The sequence below is a fragment of the Schistocerca americana genome, chromosome 2 (genome assembly GCF_021461395.2).
Source record: "Schistocerca americana isolate TAMUIC-IGC-003095 chromosome 2, iqSchAmer2.1, whole genome shotgun sequence".
Taxonomy (NCBI): Eukaryota; Metazoa; Arthropoda; class Insecta; order Orthoptera; family Acrididae; genus Schistocerca; species Schistocerca americana.
Window position 1 is genome coordinate 518,303,042 of NC_060120.1, and position 13,401 is coordinate 518,316,442.

Genomic DNA, 13,401 nt, shown 5'->3' on the forward strand with positions numbered 1-13,401 from the left:
TGATAAAAATTACCGTGGCATTAAATCTGGGAACTCTGAGGTCCGTCGTCTGGTAAACGCCAAATATGGCGCCACGACTGACGGACTGACCGCGACAGGCTAATGGAGATCACAGGTAGAATAATGAAGCTGTGTTGTGACGAAGTTCCCTGGTTTATTCTAATAAATGGAGGGTACTGCTCACCAATGCGGATAGGCATGGCAAAGGGTTACTGATTACGACCCGAATAAGAGTAGATATAATATGCAACCAGCAGCTTTTTGAATTTGATAAAAATTACCGTGGCATTAAATCTGGGAACTCTGAGGTCCGTCGTCTGGTAAACGCCAAATATGGCGCCACGACTGACGGACCGACCGCGACAGGCTAATGGAGATCACAGGTAGAATAATGAAGTTCTGTTGTGACGAAGTTCCCCTGGTTTATTCTAATAAATGGAGGGTACTGCTCCTCATTGCGGATAGGCATGGCAATGGGTTACTGATTACGACCCGAATAAGAGTAGATATGATATGCAACCAGCAGCTTTTTGATTTTGATAAAAATTGCTGTGGCATTAAATAGTTCTCGAGCCACTGCAAGTTCATCATCAGATGGAGACGCTACAGCAGAACTATTTTCTGAACCATATTTAACCAATCCAGTGATTCCCAACCTGGGGGTAAATAACCACAGACGGGTAAAAAGAAATTTTCTGAGAGGCAAAAACAAAAGTTTTATTTTTGAAAGATCATTACAATTATTACTGTTTCTTAAGACTGTAATACTTCAAGTAGTTCAAATAGCTCTGAGCACTATGGGACTTAACAAGGGAAATTATCAGTCCCCTAGAACTTAGAACCGCTTAAACCTAACTAACCTAAGGACAGTACACACATCCATGCCCGAGGCAGGATTCGAACCTGCGACCGTAGCGGTCGCGCGGTTCCAGACTGAAGCGCCTAGAACCACTCGTCCACAGCGGCCGGCCTGTAATACTGATGACTTTACTTATCTATAATCAGTTTTTTTTTCTGCGAACTTCTGGCATTCGTGCGTGACAGAATGTGGTGGAGGTTACAGCTTGATGAATGTATGAACATCTTCGTCACATAGTCCACCCACTACACACATACTTTGTACCTTGCACCATGCTTACATAACAGTAAGACAGACGTGTCTGTCACATATGCTTAAATACTTCATGAAGATTCCCTCTTTAAGTTATAGGTAGTTACCGCAATGGATCAGAATTTCCTTCGTTATTCACTTCGCAACACATGAACAACTAATTGACTGCACAACCGTCAGTAACTATCTAATGGCTGCTACTCTGTCTCAGGGCCTACACTGTATTATTATTATTATTATTATTATTATTATTATTATTAGAGGCAGCCGTGAGACACAAAGAATTGTCGGCGTGTCTTCCAATTTCTGCAGTTCAGGAGAAGGAACACGACAATCAAATGATTTACAAACAGCAAATATAGTATAGTCATTTTTAATTGAAATGGGGGTGCAGGATGCGAGCGAGCAAGTTTTGCTAGCGAGGCGAGTAGAGAGGAAACATTTTTGGCAACAATTGTCTATTCTCGTTGTCGATAGCATTCTTTTCTGAGAAGTTGCAGATAGCATTCGTGATGCACTGAGAATTGTTTCATGGTTGTGTAATAGACGGTTGCTAGAAATAACCTGTATCAGTTACCTCGTGAGCTAATAAAACACATATAAAAAGTAAATGTCATTTACCTGTCGTCATTCTGAACATAAATGTGTTCAAAGAAAATAATTTTTCATTTAAACGCTTATCTGGCCTTAATGTTGATAGTGGAGGGGAAGGGGGTACTAGCTATTACGTGATTACACTCTCAGGTAACGGTCTCAGGAAGGCTGGTTGGCAAGCACTGGGCTAAAAGATGGGGTAGTGATGTTGAAGGAAATGGAAATTTAGGTATAAAGCGTAATGTTTACGAAACTAATGGGTACCCAGTTAAGTTTCAGGATAACAAAACTTCATTGCCTCCTGGTATTCATCATAAATTCTTCCAGTTATATCCATTTTATATCAAACTCTTCTTCCGTGAGCAACTCTCGTGTTTACTTACCACAAACTCTCACAAATAACTCTTTCTAGAAGTAACGAGGCAAGGAATGCTTCATGTCTTTTGGGATTTCTCTAACGGCTATTTATTTTTGGTCGACATACTGTGCCTGCCTAACTGTTAACACAGTTGTCTCTCTAAAATACATTAATTCTTTGCGGTTTTTTCTGTTTCCTTTACACATGCTACTATTCAAGTATTAAATCGTCTCATAGCTTTTAAATATCGTTTCAAAAGTTAAAGGAGAGTTTTAATACTTATAACTTGTGTGTGGGCTCACTAGGAACCCCGTGAGTTCGAGGTTGCAAATTTGGTCTTTAAAAAGGATCATTTGTAAGTGTTACAGGTATATCAACAATTTTGACAGGAAAAATACTAACTGCTAGTGACTCACCATATATATCCGGAGGGTGACAGAAAATAAGTGTACGGGAGGTGCAGAAATCAACCTTCCATGGTATGTATGTATTACGCTTCACAAAATCAACATCGTCGACATTCAAGAAATGCTCAAAACAAATCATTAACTTGCACCATTAAAACCGACTGAAAAACGGTGCTCCAGCATGATCACCAAGGTTTGCGTCTCCAAGATCGAAGGCGAACGTCTTGGGAGCTAAAAACTGGGCACGTTGAGCTAGGTATCCATCCACATTTAAGGAGTGTATATAGAATTCAAATTGGCAATGAAATGAAATGATAGTGAGGCATTGATAGCCTTGAGTTCCCACCTGAGAAGTTTCGCCGCCCATTTGCAAAGCCATTTTCCCAGTTGACGCCATACTGGGCGACTTGCGCGTCGATGGTGATGAAACGATGATGAGGACAACACCCTGGCACCGAGCGGAAAAATCTTCGTCCCCGCCAGGAATCTAACCCGGGCTCACTGAGTGACAGTCAGACCCTTTAAGGCCAGACAGTGCGATAACTTGTCTTATAGTCACATAAAAAACCAATATCCAGAGGCTGAATTTGTCCAGTGGTTACAAGTGGTATGAACTACAATACACACACTTTTCATGAGGGATAGTTTACTCTAAAGGAGAACGATTTCTACACGCAGACCAGGAATCAAGCAAAAGCAAGCTATTATGAGTAGCTATTGGCCAAAAGCAGTGCTCATACCATAAATGTAGTTATCTTACGCCCTATTTCCCACCCTTACTTGCTGTGACATAAATATTCCCTACAGCCCTTGCAACATCACGTAGAAGAGAAAGAATCGCGGGGCCGAGCACCTCCAACTCGTAGTATAATAAACAACTTTCCAGCCAATTTACCATCCAGATTATCGGGGGCTCAATTGTGTACGCATGCGTGAAGACAATGTGATAGTTGATCTTGATACAATTGTCTTGATACTTCTGATTTCCAGGGTTCCTTTCGTATTCTTTTCCTCTTCAAATGCCGAATGGTAGGAGTTGAAAAGGAATGTCTTGCAAACAGACTGGATAGGTTTGTTTATCTCATCCACAAATTTTCGGACCGATACCGCAATTTTCTGTGCATCGTCAAATTGACTATTTGTTTGAAATTTTGTTATCTTATGTCGTACAATTCAGCTTCCCTTGAAATCACTGTAATATATGTCACGCGCAGTTTGACGGACGAAGTGTAGTAGATAGATCACTGTCATGCACATCCTGTAAATTGTATAGAGCATCATTCAAATGCGCAAACATCAGTTTATGTAACAAGTGCGTCTTGTCCTCCCTTGAATATCCATAGTTTTTCTTATGTATTACACGGTCATTTTGCTGTGGACTTACTCGAAATCTGTTCATAACTGTTTTTTTTTACTTCGGGTGATCTTCTCTGTACGTAATTGATTTTAGTATCCACTCCTAGGGCAACGATTGCGCTCTCTACGTTTCACTGGATACGGAATACGTGTCTCCCTGTCCGACACGGATGATGTACTACATGCTTCGATATCTGTTCCAGTAATACTTTCACTTGTTAAGCACATATCGTCATGATTGTTCTCCTCGTAGACATTGTCCGCAAGGTCGAGAGCATACGACACCAGACTTTCCACTGACTCACATTGCAGAAACGCTAATATTTCATCTGCCTCTTCTTTCTCGCTCTGCAAATTCCATGGATTCCTTTCTGACGAAATATCAACTTCGGCAACAGTTGTTGTAGATACAACGCAATGTTTGCTTTGTTTATTTGTATCAACACCACTAGTACTCTAGCTCTGTCTTGCGTTACTCGTTGACTAACCAGATAAGCTACGCTCCATGGCCTCATGCTGTGTTGACCACCCCATAACTCCAGTCTCGCCCCCTACTGCCACTAGCAGCCAATATTGTGGTTGCATGGTAGAAAATATGTGAGACGTCGAATGCCGTAAACATCACTCGCCTTTTGATACCTCGTGCTCAAGGGGTCCCTTGTTAGATACAAAAATCTGCATCAGGGCGCTGTTTGAAATTTGTAAATTGAAAAGTGCTGTAAGTTGAACGCTACAATTATTAGTTTCCTAGAAAATTTATGACCATTTTGTGAGGTAGGCCACACAGATTTTACAAGTTACCTCAGGTACTTCGGGGTGATACGTTTATTTCTATTTACGATTATTTTGATACGTATGTCAAATTAATGAACCTCCTCCTATGAAACTGTGCTATTCAGTCTGAAAAGGAAACATGTAAAAAATTTTCACAATACATTATATGTGTTTTTCCAAAAAAAATACCCTTCCACAAATTTGCAGTCACTGTAGATTCTTCAATTTGGGAATAATAATAATGAGATCACTCTATTCCCTCTTCAGTTACCGTATTCACTGAGCTACAGTGACGGTCACATCTTTATAAACTCTTAAATCACATTAAATGACGGCATGCAATGAGAAAACTGAAACATTTTTAAAGAAATATTAATATGTATTTGATATATTTGACACATTTTCATTTACATTTGTAGAAAAAATAGTCTTTCTCTTTTTTCTACAGCGTTCCCCTCTGTAATATTTCCCAAAAATTGTTTTTATATGCCTTAAATGAACCTTATATTGCATTCAAAGCTATTGTAACAGTAATATGTCTAGGTATTCCATCAGGAAATCCTTGGTACTTCATGAATATATGAATGTATACACTGTTACAAGCCATTCGCAGGTGCATTATGCGCACACAAGATGCTTACAAAGTCACTGAATACTGCTTTGACGTCCGGTTGTCGACGATTCAGCCTGTCTGCTCAGTCAAGATTGCATCATACAGACCATACTAGTTCACATCACTCTAATAATGTAAATAAATGGAAAACTCCCCAGAAGTCTCACTGAGCGTTGCCTCCCCATATATCTTGATGATGGACACTATAATGCCAAAGTAGCGGAGATCTGGAGGGGGATGAGATGGATTGCACTCCGTCGTCATCTGGGCATCAACGTACTCCATCTTTCCACAAACCTCATCCCACTCACTTTCTGTAAACCAGACTTCAGCACCACGTTGACCCATTCTCAATTTCACTTATTACCTCACACTCACTATCTGCTTGTGTACCTGTATTTACACGTTTTGATTCACTCACAATGAAACTGTATGCAGTTGTGAACCGTAGTATCCTGGAACCATGTAGTTGCAGATCAGTGAGTGGTGCTGCTGTTGCAGTTAACACTGTTAATCCTGCTCCAAAATGTCAAGTGTTGATTTCTGCTCAATGAGCAGTGACAGTGAAGACAACAGAAACTCGAAGTCAGTATACAATTGAGTCTCATGGTCCAAAAAATCAAGCAGCATTGGTTTCTGTTCCAGTGCTGTGGAAAATGGAAAAAAGCACATACTCATAATAATAATAATGAATAGTGAGGAATAGATTAATATACATATTCCACTGTGCAAGTCAGTTTTCTTTTTCAATCCTGTCTGTAGGCGGCATAGCTCTACTAGTGAAGCTTCATGATGTTGATCCTTTCTCTACAGTGTACAGAACATGGATGGTTCCATCTGATGTCTGGATGAATAGTGGAGGTAAGCGACTGCAGCATCGCCTTCTACTTTGGGGTAAATCAGGCAACCACGCAGCCAAACCCAGCTTTCTAACTAATAGTATAAAAAATGGAAAAATGGCTCTGAGCACTATGGGACTTAACATCTGAGGTCATCAGTCCCCTAGACTTAGAACTACTTAAACCTAATTAACCTAAGGACATCACAGACATCCATGTCCGAGGCAGGGTTCGAACCTGCGACCGTAGCAGCAGCGCGGTTTCGGTCTGAAGCGCCTAGAAACGCTCGGCCACAACGACCGGCATCAATAGTATAAAATCGCTTTTAATTCCTCCCCCTCCCCCATTTGAATTACACTAATTGGGGCTAAACCGGGAAACCACGCAGCCTGATCCAGTTTTCCCGCAATTTTTGATTCGTAAATCATGAAACTGCAGCGATAACATTGAATAGTCGTGCCTGAAAGAGACAGGTCATTAATAATGGCAATGAGTTTGATCCACCATTCTACATATATCTGCAAATGATGTAGGCTGAGCCAGCTCTCCTGACCAACAGAATTATGCACCTTTAGTTTTTCCACCATTTTTAACTCATCCACTTAGCCCACATCAGGAGAATGGGAAAGGAGGAAGGTAGGATTTTCGTTGACCTCAGGGAGACACATGGTAATAATGCAGTGTGAGGCAGTTAAAAACATTTGATCATTCTACCAAAATCTGACTTGTCCATATTACTTTCTCAAAAACACGTCATCTTCCTGCTACTGCCGTAATAGTTGGTTGGCATTATATTACGTTTTTTATTTTGGAATTTCCATATGGTTGGATGGGTTGAATGCACTGTTCGTTTCACATTAAAAAGACACTAAGGCTTACGCATTAGTAAATACACATCATTAAATTTCCTCCATCCATAAATGTTTCTGCGTCTAGGTAAACACTATGTATATTGAGAGGCACACACATGCCTCGCTCATATTGTGGCATCAAGCAGTCAGGCCTGCAAGATGAGTGGTCTGCCAAGCGAGTGGATTTATTCTTATTTATCGCAAAACATCAATGACTGATTATGAGCTCTACTATTCACAGTTAAGCTACAAATTATTCTCCTGTTTGAATATTACGCAACGGAAACGGATAACGCACATCTGACTGTTAGTAATTTACACAACTCTGCTCACTATGCTCTGGCAGTATCACATTTTCTTTCTTACCCAACGGCTTTGTTCAACACGTGGCCATCGTACTGAATATGAATGGCGCACACATTATAAATTCTGGATATCATTACTACACACTATTCGAAGAACAAAGCCACCAATCTTTTTCTTTTCACTATCTTTTTTTATTCCGATAAATTCTATTATGATTCAAAGATAACCTAAACACACCATTACATTTTATACAATAATTATACATGAGAAACTCCGCCCAGTGGGCATGACTTTACATTGGTGATTCTCTATCTTATGGTCTCGTAATTATCTAACGCTACAGTGCACTTTCTGGATAGGATGGTGGATCTTTTGCTGTATCTCACACTTCGAATCTCACACCCATCATCACGAAAATTTACTCCAGACCGAGTGGTACAGAAAGGAACATTCATAACCCACTGCCTCTGAACCTATCTTTCTACTCTCCCAAGCAAACCACACATACTTAAATTACATGAAATACATCACACTGGCAACATAGAATACAACACAAACAATAGTCACAACGTTAGAATCACTTTCAGCTTTCCCACTTCAATTAGTATGCATCCCAGTTTCAAACGGCACTGCCCCACCTCGTAACTTTTATTTCCTACTACGAACTCTGGAGGATAAATGTACGTCTTCCTGTGCAATGCAAGCCAAGTGACGTTGCTGGATAGACGGCTGACTCACCTTGTTTCTTTCTCAGAGTATTAGAGTTTGATTCTAGTGTCACACGGAAGCGTAATACTTAAAGTAATATTAAGAACATATTCGTCACACACGCGAGTCCTCAACTGATACCATGGACGAGTGTTTCTCTTTATCCTTTGTCTCATACACTGATTGAGACTAACACAATGATCACCACGTGGAAGTACTCGTCTCTAATTTCAAGTCCTGCACACGCCATTTCTTAAATATTTGCAACTTATAATACACACGTCAGTAATTCTGCTTAACTTTAGCACTCGGAAGTATTTCAACTTAGTGCTGCACGTGGTTTCATTGTGACCGTTGGTCACTTCCGTAGATTACTACGATCCCCTTACTATTTATTACCTGCTTGTCATTTAATTCTCCCCACAAAAGTTCCTGAAATAGAGAAATAATTATTCCAAACTACTCTTAAGTATTTCACATGCATACCATGTCTCCATTCTTTTGTCTCTACTGAGCACACCTAAGACAGCTCTTACCAACACTAGATCCAGCGGCAGAGTGCTGAAACATGGCCATTCTTCAGGTCATCTCGCACCTCCCTCAAGGTGGGCGAGCACCATGCTACCGTATTGGCCAGCCACATTTCAGGCGCTCAAAGCTCAGGTAAATTTCATCTCTTAGGTTCCACCAAAGGTGACCGAAGGACTGTCTCAAAGATGATCATATATTGCACATACACTATCTGCGGTTAGCAGACGACCATACATTCATTCATTTCACAGATCTCACCAAATTGGATATAGGGATTTGTTTTGTGGGAGTGCGGATGTGATCGATTAAATAAATAAATTGTCCTTCTTTCCTACACTGGTATCCGGCTTCGGTGTATTAAGTGAAATTGAGTTACCATTACAAAAAATATGTTGTTCTGACAAGACTAACGAAAAATGTTGTACCTATTTTCAATGTCGGGCGGTACTGTACCCTTTCAATATTTATATTGCTTGTCATGTAGGGCTATAGAACTCTGATGGCATCAAAAAATAACGATTTTCTATATTACTTATCGAACAAATAACATTTCGACTATTAAGCACACATGTAGTGATATATGTTGTACCTTAATTGTTCTATATCAGAATAAAATACTCTTGGATCACATATTGACAGTACTGGGGTAGTGGGCGACAATGTCGAATGCAGTGTATGCAGTTTCTTTTAAGTATTCTGGTAATAAAATGTGGTATTATTGTGACAGAGAAAAATACAGGCTAGTGTGCATTGTTGTGTACTACTTTTGTACACAACTTTGGTGCAACAGTTGTCATCATAGCGAAGCTGGACAGGAGCAGAAGTGATTAGTGAACACGCAAATACAATAAACGGAAGCTTTACTTAAATTGTAGCGCACTTCAGGCGTTGCAAGGAAACTTAACAAAAGAACAAACAGCAATAAAGTTCAGCTGTTACAAGAAACAGAGAGCCTTCAGTGTCAGGCCCCCCTACTAATGCATGAGTGAACTGTTGAAGGCTCACTAACGTGAAGTCTGACGAGGACAGCGACTGAGACTGGGATGATGCAGCTGCTGTTGGCCATTGTATATTGCAGTGGCAGAATGCGCTCGTAGCTGGAGTCACTCGAGGCGTGGCGCAGCAGATGTGCATCACTGGAACCGCCAGCATGACATACATGATCCTTTGGATGTGGGGACATGGGAGAAAAGTAGATGTTTTGGATATTCTGCGTGTTTACATTGCAATAGACATACACAATAACAGATGTTATGCTGGAGAGAGCAAAATACGCTGTATAACACATTTTTTGCTAAACATTGTTTCCTACAAATAACATTATTGCACATGTCTTAAGAAAAGGAACCAATGTATCGAGTATAATTAAGTTGGACTCTATTCAGTAAATTAATCCTTTACGTCCAGTGAACGTGAAAAGTGGGAAATAGGCTCATCTAGATCAGACGAACGAAAACTGAGTCTTTGGTTTTTTGGGGAAAGAGTTGCTGTAGAGGATGACTACAAACTGCCACTATGGTTTCCTACCAATATCATTCCACAGGCTCGAGGCTGCAATGGGAAGTTTTTGCAGTGTAAATACCCGATTATTTTACATAAAGACCATATAATGGATAACACAGAGATACGTGAATAGGTAGTTGCTATGAAGGAGGACATGGCCTGAATCAGTTTGGCCACTTACTCATTAAATACAGCTGCCGACAGATTGGTTGACTCTTTTCGGCCAAGTCAGTGAAGGATGTGTTGTCATTTATAGGTAACTTAGTGGCAGCCACTAGGTTGCGTTTCTGGATGGGTGAGAAGTTATTTCATATAATCAAGTTATATTTAACATGAGAAGCAAAGACATTTGCTAGGTATCGCTATGGGTTATGGAATGTGCCTGCATTCAACGAATTAAGGGGAAGGGTAGGGGTCTTGTACAGTGCTGCAAGAAGCAGCTTGGCTGAAGATCTGAAAAAAGAGTACCTTACAGAACGTTTGTTTCACCGAATCAGGATACTTACCACATTGGATTAATGGAAGAGAGAGACAAGATTCAGCACAAAGCAGCATGTGATTGCTACAGAGATGCTAAATGAAAAACCAGTCTTATTCGCTACAAGAGAGCGTTTCTTATTACTTAGTATTGACCTTCGGAGAGCGCACGTCCTGGGTAACATACTACTTTTTTCCACACACATCTGGCAGGATGACTACAATGAGATCTTAGAGTTGATACAGAGATTTAAAAACAGTAATTCCTTTCATCCAATTGGAGTTGGATATGTTCTGTATTTTGACTAGCACACACACCCTGTACTCATGTTTGCTAGTAGTCCACATACTATAGATCAGGTAGTCTATGCAAAATGTTGATTACGCTGTGCACTACGAGCAACTATAAGGGGTCAATAGGTTCAAGGGAGCATGTGGCGAAAATAGCGGTCATAAAGGTAGACTTTAAACTGCTAGCGCAAAGAGAGTGGGCCAAGGCAACTGCAAGAAACGCTTGCAATTTGCTTTCGTCGCAAATGCATCATGGACAGAGGTTAAATGAATACAGTACTCCACAGCAAACACGGTATTGTGATATGCAGGTGTTATGCATCTGAACTCCAGTACAATCTTCGTAAAGGCCATATCATCATCTGCGTAAAGCTCATGTATACAATGTTACCTATTGTAAATGGTATGCAGAACTCAGGTGTGGATCAACTAGAGGTGGAGAGGTAAATCCATTGTGTCGTTCCGTAAAATGTCAGTGCAGCTTTTAGCGGTTTATTTTTCTCATAGTGATATTAGTCTTGGTTGGGGGTTGGGATGGCTTTCTCTCTAATGCTAAGGTGAAGCTGCATCGTGATATGAATCACTTAGAATATTACGACACACTTAAAACCTTTTCAACAGCATTTATAACGCAGAGATGAATCACCAGCCCAGGATTTGCTTACTTATATGTCAAAACAACTCTCAGATCGACCTATTTACCAGCCATATGGTTCAAAATCCTGTGTGCATGTCATCTAGTGACTCTAACTTACAATTAGTTAAATAGCGAGAATTTTTGCAGCTTTGGAGTGAAATGTATGTAATGGGCTTGTTTATAAAACAACTTTTTCCATCAACATCTATAACCTTCTTTTTGAAACATAGCAATGACAGAAGCATTATACATCAAATTAAATAGTGCATAGGTCGAATAAATGGTGTAAACACACTTTATCAGACGAAATTAAGTTACAGTACATAAGAGGCAAACAATAGCATATATATATACCTTAATAAAGTACGTCCACTGCAGAGCTTAGCACTGTTTGTAGCCTATGTACACTGTCGGAATAAATATTGTAATTAGACAAAAATGGTTCAAATGGCTCTGAGCACTATGGGACTCAACATCTGTGGTCATCAGTCCCCTAGAACTTAGAACTACTTAAACCTAACTAACCTAAGGACATCACACACATCCATGCCTGAGGCAGGATTCGAACCTGCGACCGTAGCAGCCGCTCGGTTCCGGACTGCGCGCCTAGAACCGCTAGACCACCGCGGCCGGCTGCAATTAGACAGTCATCTCAAAATATCTCTCCTCATTGCGCTGGAATCAAGCGTGGAGATGTTAAATGAAGCTCTCTCTATAAACACCTGGTCACATGCAGCACTTGAAGCTGTCTGCAGAGGGTGGGCGCTCGGTGATAACTATTGGATTCTGCACTGTGAGCAGGGGGGGGGGGGGGGTGTCACAGTGCCTTGAATCTGCAGAGGTGCTGAGGGCAGTCATTGCTAGCTGCTGATGTTCTGGCATCAGTTAGAACACTGTCAACGATGATGGCTGTGGTCTGGGAGTTGCGCTCACTGCTCAATGTCATTGTTATTAATAAAGATATCGTCACTGGTCCACTCCTTACTACCATATCTAGTGTTACAGAGCAGCTGGGTAAAAAATACTTGTGGTAATTATTAAACAAGGAACTAGGGGCTATCACCGAAACTAAGCGATGCCTTCTGTGCGACTTGTAGTGTATTTCTTCCATGCCAGTGGTGTACATTATACGTTACGTACTGTTTGTGTGTATATCCTATTTGGTAATGGAATAGCAACCATTTTTACTTGCGGTCTATGTCCACAAGACGATAATGCAACAGTAATTGTCGCTCAAGCTACCTATAAGGCATTTTTTGAATTTCCAGTCGTTTTCCATCCTGGGTAACAAGTAATACATGAAGTCTCTGCTTCATGTGTGATAGTTTTGTTTGTGGAACAGTATTTTAAAACATAAAAAATGTTGGATTTCTTTTAATTTCCTACAATTTTTAAATTTGGAAGAAGTAAAAATTTTAGCGAAACAGCCGCTTCTGGGCCATAAATCATATTCATGTAATAAATTGTAGTGGTAACATACATAAGATACAGCTGGAAGTGAAAGGTGACAAACAACAGCAATAAATTTGAGCCACAATCGTGTCTAAATCTGGCAACCATGCAGGTTAAGCCGGTTGTTCTGACCATTTTTATCTGTGTCAATTGGCCTAGAGCACAGGACATGGAAGAGGGGAGGCTAATGGGTGATCTTGATTTCTACCTTGAGCGAGGTATGGCCACAATCAAGAGTGAACCTATCACAGCCCCTACAACTGTCACTAATCTCGTATTTACTACTCCTTATATCCTGGTTTTCCCCATTACTTTCGTCTTTCTTCTATTTACTCTCGCTGCATGACGTGTGCACACCAAAGCGTTTATTTCATGTATCACTTTTTGAAACTTTTCTTCACATTCACTGAATATTGTCAATGATGTTGTTTTACACGGAACCTTAATCTGAGTCCTCAATTTACTGTTATTTCTTAAGCTAAAATCTTCTGAGTTGTTAGGCCGTGTGATGTTCCTTGTAAAATGTTCGACGTTTCGACCGCTCTGCAGGGATCATCGTCACCACTACTGCTAGAAGTAGTGGACACCAAAAG